The 15,935-nt window shown below is 48.8% G+C and overlaps 1 protein-coding gene across 1 annotated transcript in view; it reads left to right on the top strand.

Annotated features, from left to right (window-relative positions):
* Positions 1 to 3,322: 3,322 nt before the first annotated feature.
* LOC147106573 (tumor protein p53-inducible protein 11-like) overlaps positions 3,323 to 15,935 on the top strand; it is a 335,413-nt gene continuing 322,800 nt past the window's right edge. Inside the window, exon 1 of the mRNA XM_086007523.1 lies at positions 3,323 to 3,495. The gene's annotated coding sequence lies outside the window, so the exon portion shown is untranslated. The remainder of the gene's footprint in view (positions 3,496 to 15,935) is intronic.

The following is a 15,935-nucleotide window of genomic DNA, read 5'->3' as shown; positions in this document are numbered from 1 at the left end:
GCGGCTCCATTACACAGATTACTCTGCTGTTACTGGGTGTAATACGGTAGGGGAGTGCGGCTCTATTACACAGATTACTCTGCTGTTACTGGGCGTAATACGGTAGGGGAGTGCGGCTCTATTACACACATTACTCTGCTGTTACTGGGTGTATTAAGGTGGGGGAGTGCGGCTCCCTTACACAAATAACTCTGCTGTTACTGGGTGTATTACAGTAGGGGAGTGCGGCTCTATTACACAGATTACTCTGCTGTTGCTGGGTGTAATACGGTAGGGGAGTGTGGCTCTATTACACACATTACTCTGCTGTTACTGGGTGTAATACGGTAGGGGAGTGCGGCTCTGTTACACACATTACTCTGCTGTTACTGGATGTATTACGGTAGGGGAGTGCGGCTCTATTACACACATTACTCTGCTGTTACTGGGTGTATTACGGTAGGGGAGTGCGGCTCTATTACACACATTACTCTGCTGTTACTGGGTGTATTACGGTAGGGGAGTGCGGCTCTATTACACACATTCCTCTGCTGTTACTGGGTGTATTAAGGTAGGGGAGTGCGGCTCTATTACACACATTACTCTGCTGTTACTGGGTGTATTACGGTAGGGGAGTGCGGCTCTATTACACACATTACTCTGCTGTTACTGGGTGTATTACGGTAGGGGAGTGCGGCTCTATTACAGACATTACTCTGCTGTTACTGGGTGTAATACGGTAGGGGAGTGCGGCTCTATTACACACATTACTCTGCTGTTCCTGGGTGTATTACGGCAGGGGAGTGCGGCTCTATTACACACATTACTCTGCTGTTACTGGGTGTATTACGGTCGGGGAGTGCGGCTCTATTACACACATTACTCTGCTGTTACTGGGTGTAATACGGTAGGGGAGTGTGGCTCTATTACACGCATTACTCTGCTGTTACTGGGTGTAATACGGTAGGGGAGTGCGGCTCTATTACACACATTACTCTGCTGTTACTGGGTGTAATACGGTCGGGGAGTGCGGCTCTATTACACACATTACTCTGCTGTTACTGGGTGTAATACGGTAGGGGAGTGCAGCTCTATTACACACATTGCTCTGCTGTTACTGGGTGTAATACGGTCGGGGAGTGTGGCTCTATTACACACATTACTCTGCTGTTACTGGGTGTAATACGGTAGGGGAGTGCGGCTCTCTTACACACATTACTCTGCTGTTACTGGGTGTAATACGGTAGGGGTGTGCGGCTCTATTACACACATTACTCTGCTGTTACTGGGTGTAATACGGTAGGGGAGTGCGGCTCAATCACACACATTACTCTGCTGTTACTGGGTGTATTACGGTAGGGGAGTGCGTCTCTCTTACACACATTACTCTGCTGTTACTGGGTGTATTACGGTAGGGGAGTGCGGCTCTATTACACACATTACTCTGCTGTTACTGGGTGTAATACGGTAGGGGAGTGCGGCTCTATTACACAGCGTACTCTGCTGTTACTGGGTGTAATACGGTAGGGGAGTGCGGCTCTATTACACACATTACTCTGCTGTTACTGGGTGTAATACGATAGGGGAGTGCGGCTCTATTGCACACATTACTCTGCTGTTACTGGGTGTATTACGGTAGAGGAGTGTGTCTCTCTTACACACATTACTCTGCTGTTACTGGGTATATTACGGTAGGGGAGTGCGGCTCTATTACACACATTACTCTGCTGTTACTGGGTGTAATACGGTAGGGGAGTGCGGCTCTTTTACACACATTACTCTGCTGTTACTGGGTGTAATATGGTAGGGGAGTGTGGCTCTATTACACACATTACTCTGCTGTTACTGGCTGTATTACAGTGGGGGAGTGCGGGTCTATTACACACATTACTCTGCTGTTACTGGGTGTATTACAGTAGGGGAGTGCGGCTCTATTACACACATTACTCTGCTGTTACTGGGTGTAATACGGTAGGGGAGTGCGGCTCTATTACACACATTACTCTGCTGTTACTGGGTGTATTACGGTAGGGGAGTGCGGCTCTATTACACACATTACTCTGCTGTTACTGGGTGTAATACGGTGGGGGAGTGCGGCTCTATTACACACATTACTCTGCTGTTACTGGGTGTAATACGGTAGGGGAGTGCGGCTCTATTACACACATTACTCTGCTGTTACTGGGTGTATTACGGTTTGGGAGTGCGGCTCTATTACACACATTACTCTGCTGTTCCTGGGTGTAATACGGTAGGGGAGTGCGGCTCTATTACACACATTACTCTGCTGTTACTGGGTGTAATACGGTAGGGGAGTGCGGCTCTATTACACACATTACTCTGCTGTTACTGGGTGTAATACGGTAGGGGAGTGTGGCTCTATTACACACATTACTCTGCTGTTACTGGGTGTAATACGGTAGGGGAGTGCGGCTCTATTACACACATTACTCTGCTGTTACTGGGTGTAATACGGTAGGGGAGTGCGGCTCTATTATACACATTACTCTGCTGTTACTGGGTGTAATACGGTAGGGGAGTGCGGCTCTATTACACACATTACTCTGCTGTTACTGGGTGTAATACGGTAGGGGAGTGCGGCTCTATTACACACATTACTCTGCTGTTACTGGGTGTATTACGGTTTGGGAGTGCGGCTCTATTACACACATTACTCTGCTGTTACTGGGTGTAATACGGTAGGGGAGTGCGGCTCTATTACACACATTACTCTGCTGTTACTGGGTGTAATATGGTCGGGGAGTGCGGCTCTATTACACACATTACTCTGCTGTTACTGGGTGTAATACGGTAGGGGAGTGCGGCTCTATTACACACATTACTCTGCTGTTACTGGGTGTATTACGGTAGGGGAGTGCGGCTCTATTATACACATTACTCTGCTGTTACTGGCTGTAATACGGTAGGGGAGTGCGGCTCTATTACACACATTACTCTGCTGTTACTGGGTGTAATACGGTAGGGGAGTGCGGCTCTATTACACACATTACTCTGCTGTTACTGGGTGTATTACAGTTGGGGAGTGCGGCTCTATTACACACATTACTCTGCTGTTACTGGGTGTAATACGGTAGGGGAGTGCGGCTCTATTACACACATTACTCTGCTGTTACTGGGTGTAATACGGTAGGGGAGTGCGGCTCTATTACACACATTACTCTGCTGTTACTGGGTGTAATACGGTAGGGGAGTGCGGCTCTATTACACACATTACTCTGCTGTTGCTGGGTGTAATACGGTAGGGGAGTGCGGCTCTATTACACACATTACTGTGCTGTTACTGGGTGTAATACGGTAGGGGAGTGCGGCTCTATTACACACATTACTCTGCTGTTACTTGATGTAACTGCGCTCCTCGCTCAGTCGGCTCTCCGCTTCGCTCAGCGATGAGCCGTTGCTCCGGGACCGCAGTTGAGTAGCCGGTCAGCGTGGTGCACCAGAGGAGCGAGAACCTGGAGCGGCCGCCGACTGCATGTCAGTGCCGAGAGTCCCGAGGTGAGTGATGTGCAAACTCTGGCAAATGGAGCATCCGGCACCGGGGCTGAGATCCTGATCCCAACTGCATCAAACAAATAGCTGCTAACTTTCCTGTTGTGGATACAATATGACTGACTCCTGAATACAGTGTGACTGACTCCTGGTTTCAGTGTGACTGACTCCTGGATACATTTTGACTGACTCCTGAATACAGTGTGACTGACTCCTGGATACCGTGTGACTGACTCCTGAATACAGTGTCACTGACTCCAGCATACAGTGTGACTGACTCCTGGATACAGTGTCACTGACTCCAGCATACAGTGTGGATACCGTGTGACTGACTCCTGGAGGCCGTGTGACTGACTCCTCATTACAGTGTGACTGACTCCTGGATACAATGTGACTGACCCCTGGATTCAATGTGACTGAATCCTGGATACAGTGTGACTGACTCCTGGTTACAATGTGACTGACTCCTGAATACAATGTGACTGACACCTGGATACAGTTTGACTGACTCCTGGATAAAGTGTGACTGACTCCTGATTACAATGTGACTGACTCCTGGATACAATGTGACTGACACCTGGATACAATTTGACTGACTCCTGGATACAGTGTGACTGTCGCCTGAATACAATGTGACTGAAACTATGAGACAATGGGGGAGAAATTAGGTATGTAGCGCCACCTATTAGCACCTAAAGAGGGCAGTCAGTGGCTGTAGTGCCACTGGCCGCGCCTCCCGCGATATTCATCGGGGGCGCTAATGGTGGCGTTATCCTGTTGCGTTGCGCCACCACCGATGACGTCATCAGTGTGCACAGCGCCCCATTAGCGCCCCGATCGAGATATTTGGTAGCGAACGCCGCTGTAGCGCCATTCACTACCCGCGCCTGGTTCACAGGGCCTTGCTGTGCCGGCAGTGGCACAAGTTAATGTGGAGATGCGGCGCGGCCGCCTTTTTCGGAGGCCGCCTGCCAGCACCTCCGTCCCCGGCCTCCTGACCTCCCCCCCCGCAATGGCATTCCCGGCTGTTTCCCGAGAGCCCGGAACTTCTCCTCGGTGCCGGGCTCTTTTGCCGGCACTCGTGATCGGGGATCGCGCTGTTGCAGGCCCCTCCCCCTCAACAATGGGAGGAAGGCCTGCAGTACCGCAGTGTGCCGTGCCGCAGCGTGTGGCGCTGTGGCACGTTGCGCTGCGATATTCAGTTTCAGCGCCCTAAGAGGGACACGGAGCGCCTCAAGCCTCGCCCCCTCTCCCTCTAGGGGCGCTGAAACTGAATTTCTGACGTTCGTTAATGCTCCGAACGCTGCGCAAAAATCAGCGCCCAGGCGAACTTGGCGCAACTTTGGCGCCTCAACCCAATTTCTAGGCCAATGTGTCTGACTCCTGAATCAGTGTGATTTGACTCCTGGATACAATATGACTGACTTCAGGATACAGTGTGACTAACTACTGGATACCATGTGACTGACTTCAGGCCACAGCGTGACTGGGTCCTGAATACAGTTTGACTTGCTCCTGAATACAATGGCCCTGAAATTAGGATCGGGAGCTTGCCGCGCGTGCAAGCCCCCGATGTGCACTCACCCTGCGCGCCGACATCTGAAGCCCGGGCCTGCTCGCATTTCCTGTCACTGGCCCGGTTCAGGTGTCGGCGCGATGTGCTTACCTGACCCAGCGGCGTAGTTAGTGCGATGTGCCGGCTGGGATCAGGTGAGCACTGTGCAGCCAATCAGGGGAGGGGAAACTCATTCATGAGTTTGAGAGTAAGAGCTGTCAAACTCATGAAAAGTATGGGCTGCCAAAACACTACTTAAACTTTAAATAAAATTTTAAAAAACATCCCACTGATTATATTAACTATAAATAAGTTTTTAAAAATGTTTTAAACAATTAATCAATTTTTTGAAAAAAATAAATTTTTTAAAAATAGGGTCTAAAACTAAACTTACCTTACTGTAAATTCTTTAAAAATAATAAACCTGTGGGAAAAAAAATTCTAAATTGTACTAAAAGCCTGTAAAACTAAGTACTTACGTCTGGTTTTTCCACGCGGAAAAACCAGAGGCCTTTACACTCGGGCAACTCTGGAAAAAAAAAAGGAATTTTACTGCGCACGCGCTGCCTGTTCAGTCGCACGCGTTCTGCCTCTTAACCTCTTGGGTCAGAGGACAGGAAATGCCGGTTTTCAGCGCATGCGCTGTGCATGCTGAAAACCGGCAATTCCTTCGGTCACACGCGTGAGTACCCCGTCCGTACTCACGCGTTGTGACGGGAATTACTGGGCCAATGTGACGGACTCCTGGATACAATGTGACTGACTCCTGGATACAGTGCGACAGACTCCTGAATATTACGTGTATGGGCGAGCCATCCGATGGATGGAAGAATTGCGGTTTTATTTGCGCACAGATTCTACAGGTGGAGCAAGTTCTTTTTGCATCTTCCATAGAAAATGGGAGATTTTTAGATCACACAAAGTGCAACATACGGGTAACGCCAGGCTGGCATAAGTCAGTATGAAGATCCGCTAGAGTCGAAGTTGACATAGAAGAGCAAAATGCATGCGTGACGGTATCCAGGGCCACATTCTCTTTGCCGGGTCGATAATGTATGGTGTAGTCAAAGGCAGCCAATTCCATCCTCCAGAGTTGTATTTTGTTATTCTTGATCTTAGTGCGTTTCCGGTTATCTAGCATAAAGGCCATGGAGTGCTGATCGGTTATAAGTGTGAAATGGCAAAGAGCGAGAAAATGATTCCATTTACGTACTGCTTCGATGATGGCCGTAGCCTCCTTCTCGACAGGAGGGTAATGGAGCTCGCTACCCTGCAAAGTTCTGGACAGAAATGCAACGGGTCGACCACCTTGATTCAAGGTAGCCGAGATTGCCACATCCGATGCATCGCACTCGACCACGAAAGGAAGATTTTCATCAATGGAACGAAGCGTGGCTTTTTCCAGTTATCGCTTGAGGAGGTTGAAAGCTGAAATAGCCGTTGCCTCCAATGGAAATGACTTTGCATGAAGCAGGGGCTGGATCTTGTCGGAGAAGTGGGGTATCCATTTTGCATAATAGGCGAAGATGCCGAGTGCCCGACGAAGAGAGCCGAGATTCGTAGGGGGAGGGAGCTCCTGAAGCGGACGAAGTCGCTCCGGATCCAGTTTGATGACACCGTTGCCCACCCAGTAGCCAAGGATGTTGACTGATGGTACTGATTTCACAGATTTGGACTCATTTAAGGTTAAGTTGCGATGATGGAGAATGTCAAGAAATTTCTGGAGGTTGGCATCATGCTCCTTCTGGTCACGACCAGCAATGGTGATATTATCCAGATATGGAAAAGTGTCCGTTAAGTTCTCCTGTTTGACTAGGCTATCCATTGCCCACTGAAAGACGGCCACCCCATTGGTGATCCCAAATGGAAGGCGACAAAACTGATAAAGCCGACCATTGGCCTCAAACCGTATACTTTTTGTCAGAGTCCTTTAATGGTACGTGATGGTATGCACTCTTTAAATCCAAAGTTGAAAATACCTTGTAGTTGGCAAGGTTATTGACCATGTCATCGATGCGTGGTAGTGGGTAGGCATCCAGGTCGGTATACTGGTTAATAGTTTGCGAGTAATCGATGCAAAGACGTTTCTTGTGTTGCTTCAGAGGATTTTTAACAATGACGACTTGAGCCCGCTAGGAAGATGAACATGGCTCAATGATACCGTCAGCTAGAAGGCGAGAGATTTCTGCCTTGATAAAGGATCAATCATCTTGGCTGAAATGTCGTGATTTAGTGACTATGGGCTTACATCGGGAGGAAAGATTGGCAAACAAGGAGGGCTCGTCGAGCGAAGCCACCGAAAGTGCACAGAATGGTACTTTGGAAATAATAAGCTCCAGCTTTGACTCTCCAAACTCAAAAGTAAGTCTTTTGTGTTGTTTCTGGAAATCCTGTCCCAGAAGCACATCACTGCATAGGTTTTTGAGTACCCCGAGCCGGTTGGAAAAATAAGTGCGGCCATTGAGAATAAGGTCGACAAGACAAAAGCCGGAATAGTTGGTGGTCAGTGTCATCAGAGCCATTGCAATTTCCCTGTCTGAGGGGTAAATACGCAGTTTTAACTTACTGACAGCCCGCTCACTAATGAAGCTGTCAGAGCTGCATGAGTCGATTAGTGCGCTCAAAATGTGTCCATTTACCGAAACATTTGTGGCTGCATGGGACAGACATTGGGGGAAAACAGCTGTGATAGAAGGAGGAGCAGTTTCACCCTTGACAGCTGTAACCTTAGTAGTGGTTCTTGGGGGAGGAACAGTTTTATAGATAGCACATGTAACCTTAGTAGAGGCTCTTGGGGGAGGAGTAGTTTTATAGATAGTAGCTGCAAAACTAACAGGGGCTCTTGACCAATATACCTTAGAAAAGTTGCCTTTCTTACTAACAGAGGTTCTTGACTGGCATACCTTAGAAAAGTGACCTTTCTTACTGCAATGATTGCAGGTTGCATTACGAGCAGGACAACATTTCCTATAGTGGAATGCACCTCCACAGAAGAAACACTTCCTTCCAGATTGCCAAGATGCTACTAGGACAGGGTCGTCATCAGTGAAGGCTTCTAGGGTAGGGTTGTCCTCAGCTAGGTTAGAGTCATCATCAGTGAGGGCTTCTGCCTGGACCTATCAAAGGAGTCATTAAAAGTGATAGCAGCAGCCCGTGCATGGGGTAAAAGATAGGTATCTGCATTCCTCTTTGCTACGTCCAGAGAACATGCCTGGTCATAGGCATCCTGCAACTCAAGGGTTTTATTCTCCAACAGATGCTGACGTATGAAGGGAGACACAATTCTGTTAATAAAAGAATCTTGAATTAACTCCTCTTGGTACTGCTCAGCTGTAACAGCTTTAAGATTACAATCCTTGCTGAGCCTGTGAAGCTTTTGAAGGAATTCGTCAAGTGATTCCCCGGGTTGTTGCCGAGTTGAGGCCAGTAGATGCCGAGCAAAAATTTTGTTTGGGGCCTTAACATATAGTCGCTGTAACATTAGGATAGCGGAGTCATAGTCTACACAGTCTTTGATATAGTCCAACACATGAGGGGATACATAATTGGCAAGTATCTCTAATTTATCGGGAACATTCTCACCACACTCCCTGAGGAAGTTGCGGAAAGTACGATACCAGTGTTTCCATACCTTAGCAGTTGTAGGTGAATTTGGGTCCAGGTCAAGACGGGCGGGTCTGAGTAGTTTCTCCATGATGGATTGATTACTACGTCGGAGTTCCCTTCTACTGCTGAAGTCGTAGCTGGCTGTCCCTGGAATCATTCAGAGTGTGGAGCCGATATCAAGTTGATTAAATTGATGTAAAATGATGACTGAGCGCTTGGTTTGAGTATAAAACAAGGCTTTAATCAACTTGTTTCAATACATGGAGGTCTAGTTGTCTTTCACTAGTTCCTGATTACAAAATGTCCCTGGGCAAGCTGCGCCCACGCCTGAGTATTTATACTCCTTGGACGGCGCCACCAGCTGGCCGTCCAGTGTTATTTCATGAGTCATTTCTTCATGATGACGAGATTCATAACAACAGTATGACTGACTCCTGAATACAGTGTGACTGTCTCCTGAATACAATGTGACAGACTCCTGAATACAATGTGACTGTCTCCTGAATACAATGATACTGACTCCTGAATACAGTGTGACTGTCTCCTGAATACAATGTGACTGTCTCCTGAATACAATGATACTGACTCCTGGATACAGTGTGACTGACTCCTGGATACAGTGTGACTCACTCCTGGATACAATGATACTGACTCCTGAATACAATGTGACTGACTCCTGGATACAGTGTGACTGACTCCTGGATACAGTGTGACTGACTCCTGGATACAGTGTGACTGACTCCTGAATACAATGTGACTGACTCCTGAATACAGTGTGACTGACTCCTGAATACAGTGTGACTGACTCCTGAATACAGTGTGACTGACTCCTCATTACAGTGTGACTGACTCTTGGATACAATGTGACTGACTCCTGAATACAGTGTGACTGACTCCTGGATACAGTGCGACTGACTCCTGAATACAGTGTGACTGAATCCTGGTTACAATGTGACTGACCCATGGATACAATGTGAATGACTCCTGAATATAGTGTGACTCACTCTCCAATACAGTGTGACTGACTCGTGGATGCAGTTTGACTGACACCTGAATACAGTGTGACTGACTCTTGGATATAATGTGACTGACTCCTGCATACAGTGTGACTGACTCCTGGATACAGTGTGACTGACTCCTTTATCCAGTGTGACTGACTCCTTTATCCAGTGTAACTGACTCCTGGTTACAATGTGACTGACATCTGGATACAGTGTCACTGACTCCTGCATACAGTGTGACTGACTACTGGATGTAGTGTGACTGACACCTGAATACAGTGTGACTGACTCCTGGATACTGTGTGACTGAATCCTGGTTACAATGTGACTGACCCATGGATACAGTGTGACTGACTCCTGAGTACAGTGTGACTGACTCCTGAATACAGTGTGACTGACTCCTGGATACAGTATGACTGACACCTGAATGCAGTGTGACTGACTCCTCATTACAGTGTGACTGACTCCTCATTACAGTGTGACTGACTCCTCATTACAGTGTGACTGACTCCTCATTACAGTGTGACTGACTCCTGGATTCAGTGTGACTGACTCCTCATTACAGTGTGACTGACTCCTGGATTCAGTGTGACTGACTCCTCATTACAGTGTGACTGACTCCTGGATTCAGTTTGACTGACTGCTGGATACAGTGTGATTGACTTCTGGATACAATGTGACTGAATCCTGGATACAGTGTCACTGACTCCTGGATACAATGTGACTGACTCCTGAATACAGTTTGACTGACTTCTGAATAGAGTGTGACTGACGACTGGATACAAGGTGACTGACTGCTGAATACAGTTTGACTGACTTCTGAATACAGTGTGATGGATACAATGTGACTGATGCCTGCATTTAATGTGACTGACTCCTGGATACAGTGTGATGGACTACTGAATACAATGTGACTGTATCCTGAATACAGTTTGACTGACTCCTGGTTACAATGTGACTGACTCATGGTAACAGTGTGACTGACTCCTGATACAGTGTGACTGACTCCTGATACAGTGTGACTGACTCCTGATACAGTGTGACTGACTCCTGGATACAGTGTGACTGACTCCTGAATACAGTGCGACTGACTCCTGGATACAGTGTGACTGATTCCTGGGTACAGTGTGACTGATTCCTGGATACAGTATGACTGACTTATGGATACAGTGTGACTGACTTATGGATACAGTGTGACTGACTTATGGATACAGTGTGACTGACGCCTGAATACAATGTGACTGACTCTTGGATACAATGTGACTGACGCCTAGATACAGTGAGACTGATTCCTGGATACAGTGTGACTCAATCCTGAATATAGTGTGACAGACTCCTGGATACAGTGTGACTGATTCCTGAGTACAGTGTGACTGACTCCTGGATACAGTGTGACTAACTCCTGAATACATTGTGACTGACTCCTGGATACAGTGTGACTGACTCCTCAGTACATTGTGACTGACTCCTGGATACAGTGTAACTGACTCCTGCATACAGTGTGACTGACTCCTGGATACTGTGTGACTGAATCCTGGTTACAATGTGACTGACCCATGGATACAGTGTGAATGACTTCTGAATACAGTGAGACTGACTTCTGCATAAAATGAGAGTGACTCCTGGATACAGTGTGACTGTCTCCTGAACACAGTGTGACTGACTCCTGAATACAGTGTAACTCACTCTCCAATACAGTGTGACTGGCTGCTGGATACCGTGTGATGGACTCCTGGATACAGTGTGACTGACTCCTCATTACAGTGTGACTGACTCCTGGATATAATGTGACTGACTCCTGGATACAGTGTGACTGAATCCTGGATACAGTGTCACTGACTCCTGGATACAGTGTGACTGACTCCTGGATACAATGTGACTGACTCCTGAATACAGTTTGACTGACTTCTGAATACAGTGTGATGGATACAATGTGACTGACGCCTGCATTTTATGTGACTGACTCCTGGATACAGTGTGATGGACTACTGAATACAATGTGACTGTATCCTGAAAACAGTTTGACTGACTCCTGGTTACAATGTGACTGACTCATGGTAACAGTGTGACTGACTCCTGATACAGTGTGACTGACTCCTGGATACAGTGTGACTGACTCCTGGATACAGTGTGACTGACTCCTGAATACAGTGTGACTTCTCCTGAATACAGTGCGAATGACTCCTGGATACAGTGGGAATGACTCCTGAATACAGTGTGACGGACTCCGGTTATACTTTAACTGACTCTTGGATACAGTGTGACTGACTACTGAATACAGTGTGACTGACTCCTGAATACAGTGTGACTGACTCCTGGATACAGTGGGAATGACTCCTGGATACAGTGGGAATGACTCCTGAATACAGTGTGACGGACTCCGGCTATACTTTAACTGACTCCTGGATACAGTGTGACTGACTCCTGAATACAGTGTGACTGACTCCTGGATACAGTGTGACTTCTCCTGAATACAGTGCGAATGACTCCTGGATACAGTGTGACTGACTCCTGGATACAGTGTGACTGACTCCTGGATACAGTGTGACTGACTCCTGGATACAGTGTGACTGACTTATGGATACAGCGTGACTGACGCCTGAATACAGTGTGACTGACTCTTGGATATAATGTGACTGATGCCTAGATACAGTGAGACTGATTCCTGGATACAGTCTGACTCAATCCTGAATATAGTGTGACGGACTCCTGGATACATTGTGACTGACTCCTGAATACGGTGTGACTCACTCCTGAATACAATGTGACTGACACCTGGATACAGTTTGACTGACTCCTGAATACCATGTGACTGACTCCAGAATACAATGTGACTGACTCCTGGATACAGTGTGACTGACTCCTGTTTACAGTGCAAATGACTCCAAGACACAGTGCGACTGATGGTGTCTGTGTCTATATAGTATGTATATAAACACACAGGCATATGTATACATTTATTAAGCAAACTGTTGCACAGAAACAAGTTGAATTTGAATAAATCAGAGCCCTTTTGCCGCAGTATCGGGACCCGAACCTCAGCGGTCTTGTATAGGTTGTGAGCAGTTTTGAGTTTGGGACACCTGTGTACATGCTGCCGAGTTCCTCAGTGCAAGAAACCTATGTTGGAACCTGTGTGGGGTTGAATGTGTTTGACTAATGGGACTACTCCTGTCGGTCCAGTCAGTACTTTCTGGCTTGTTGTTGTTTCCATCCGGGCTGTCTGCACAGCATGGCACCGGGACAAGTATATCTCAGTGAGGTGGAGCAGTGTTTCTCAAACTGGGATCCGCAGACTCTGAGGGTCCACAGCGACTGTGCTAAGACAACAGTGTGGTGTGTGCCCATTAAAGAGAGGATCCTCACTGTTTTCTGCATAGAACTCAGCCCCTGGGACAGATTGATCTAGAAACCCACTTAAAGTTGGCTGCAGGGGGTAGCTACTGCTGCAGTGGGCAATGTGCTTTGTGTAATATTTAGTTTGCAGTCAAATTGTCATTTAAAAGAAGAGTTTGTAAGGCACTGGATGTCACCGTGAGATTATCCACTGGACAGCTGAGCCACACAGGACAAAAAGACCCCAGGGTTTCATCCTTTTATCGGAGTTTGCTGATTTAATCGAGGGCAGCAATTATGGGTGTTACACCTGAGTTAGAGAGGGGAAAGCTGTCCAAGGTTCCCGCTCCTGATCTCTTACCAGTGACCACCCCCCCACCCACCCTGATAGAAGTAGACATCGGCCAGGAACGGGATTGGGCTCCACAATGACGCTCCCTGTGGTTTAAGGGCCCTGCTTGCCTCAGTTTCAAGGCATGCACCTGGGCGAGAATGGCACCCACACAACTGTACCCTTGGGCTCAATGATTGAGGAGCAGGAAAGAAAATTGGTGAAGGGGAGGGGAAGAAGAAAGTTTGCATCGGAAGATATGATCAGAACAACGATGTCACTGCTCCCCGTGACATCGCCGCGCCCCCGTGACAATGCCGTGCCCCGTGACATCGCCGCGTCCCCGTGACATCACCGCGCCCCCGTGACATCGCCGCGCCCCCGTGACATCGCCGCGCCGCCGTGACATCGCCGCCCTTCCGTGACATCGCCGCGCCCCCGTGACAATGCCGCGCCCCCGTGACAATGCCGCGCCTCCGTGACATCGCCGCGCCTCCGTGACATCGCCGCGCCCCCGTGACATCGCCGCGCCCCCGTGACATCGCCGCGCCCCCGTGACATCGCCGCGCCCCCGTGACATCGCCGCGCCCCCGTGACATCGCCGCACCCCCGTGACATCGCCGCGCCCCCGTGACATCGCCGCGCCCCCGTGACATCGACGCGCCGCCGTGACATCGCCGCGCCGCCGTGACATCGTCGCGCCCCCCTGACATCGCCGCCCTTCCGTGACATTGCCGCGCCCCCGTGACATCGCCGCGCCTCCGAGACATCGCCGCGTCCCCGTGACATCACTGCGTCCCCTTGACATCACTGCGCCCCCATGACATCGCCGCACCTCCGTGACATCGCCGCGCCCCCGTGACATCGCCGCGCCCCCGTGACATCGCCGCACCTCCGTGACATCGCCGCGCCCCCGTGACATCGCCGCGCCCCCGTGACATCGCCGCGCCCCCATGACATCGCTGCACCTCCATGACATCGCCGAGCCCCCGTGACATCGCTGCGTCCCCGTGACATCGCCGCGCCCCTGTGACATCGCTGCGCCCCCCCGTGACATCGCCGCGCCCCGTGACATGATTTCCCCACAAACTGTGTTGCTTTATATTGTCTAATTTAAAGCCAACAATGTATCTTCTGACACCCATTGCCATGCTGATGTTAACGCTTCACTTCTGGTAATCCTTCATCAGGTGTTCTGTAGTTTTTGAGAGCTAGGAGCCCCAGGAGATTACCATGAAGCATGGCCTACAGCAGCAGTCTGTGTGACAGTGAGCACGATGGGCTGGCAAAGCCTCTTGTCCTTGTACATACATTTCTGTTCTCCCTGTAACCCCACAAGCCCTGTTTCAAGCACTCTGATCGGCAACAAACAGGAGACACTTTGTTGTGTAGATGACGAACTTTCCGATCCTGGGCCAGGAAGTCCTAGATTATACAGCTTTCGCTTACTAGGTTGAGTATACCAGCCGTGGCACTCTTACCTCTTAGTCAGAGGTTGTAGGTTCAAGTCCCACTCCAGAGACTTGAGCACAAAAGCTATGCTGACATTTCAGTGTAGTAGTGAGCGAGTGTCACACTGTCACTTAAACAGATTGTCTGGTAATTATCACATTGCTGTTTGCGGGAGCTTGCTGTGCACAAATTTGCTGCCACATTTCCTATGTCATAACAGTGACTACACTTCAAAAGTACTTAATTGGCTGTAAATTGTGACTTCCTGATGTCGTGAAAGGTGCTATATGAATGCAAATTCTTTCTTGTTATCATCCCAGGATTCGACCTGGATACTGATGTTCCTTGTACCTTAAATGTAAGGGAATCAGTCAGCTAAGTGGATAGATTAGCATATTTAACCAAATAATGAGAAAGAAAACTTTTCACTAAATTTGCATGTCTGTTGATTTGATTTGTTTTCCTGCTTTCAGCTGCCCAATCGTCTTTCATTTCTTGCTGATTTCACTGTTAAGTTAAGGTGTCCCAGGTTATAGCAAACTGCATAAATACTCTAGTGTCTTCTAGTGACAGGAATCTGGTATTACATCACTGTTTTCTTCTTCTTAGGCAGTCCCTCGGAACCGAGGATGACTTGCTTCCACATTAAAAATGAGCTCGCAGGTAACTGATTAGTCCAATGCGGGACCTACAGTCTCTGTCACAGGTGGGGCAGACAGTGGTTGAAGGGGCAGGTGGGTGGAGTGCTTGGGTTGACGTGCGCTCCTTCCGCTGCCTGCGCTTGGCTTGCTCCTGGCGAAGAGACTCGAGGTGTTCGGCGCCTTCCCGGATGCTTCTCCTCCACTTTGTGCGGTGTTGGGCCAGGGATTCCCAGGTGTCGGTGGGGATGTTACACTTTTTCAAGGAGGCTTTGAGGGTGTCCTTGAAGTGTTTCCTCTGCCCACCTGGGGCTCTCTTGCCGTGCCGGAGCTCCGAGTAGAGCGCTTGTTTTGGGAGTCTCGTATCGGGCATGCGGACAATGTGACCCGTCCATCGGAGCTGATCGAGCATGGTCAGAGCTTCGATGCTGGGGATGTTGGCCTCAGCAAGAACACTGAAGTTGGTGCGCCTATCCTGCCAATGGATTTGCAGGATCTTGCGGAGGCAGCGTTGGTGGTACCTCTCC

Source organism: Somniosus microcephalus, chromosome 15 (genome assembly GCF_052327205.1).
Source record: "Somniosus microcephalus isolate GS21.2 chromosome 15, FLI_Smic_1.0, whole genome shotgun sequence".
Taxonomy (NCBI): domain Eukaryota; kingdom Metazoa; phylum Chordata; class Chondrichthyes; order Squaliformes; family Somniosidae; genus Somniosus; species Somniosus microcephalus.
This window is presented reverse-complemented; position numbering and strand designations above follow the sequence as displayed.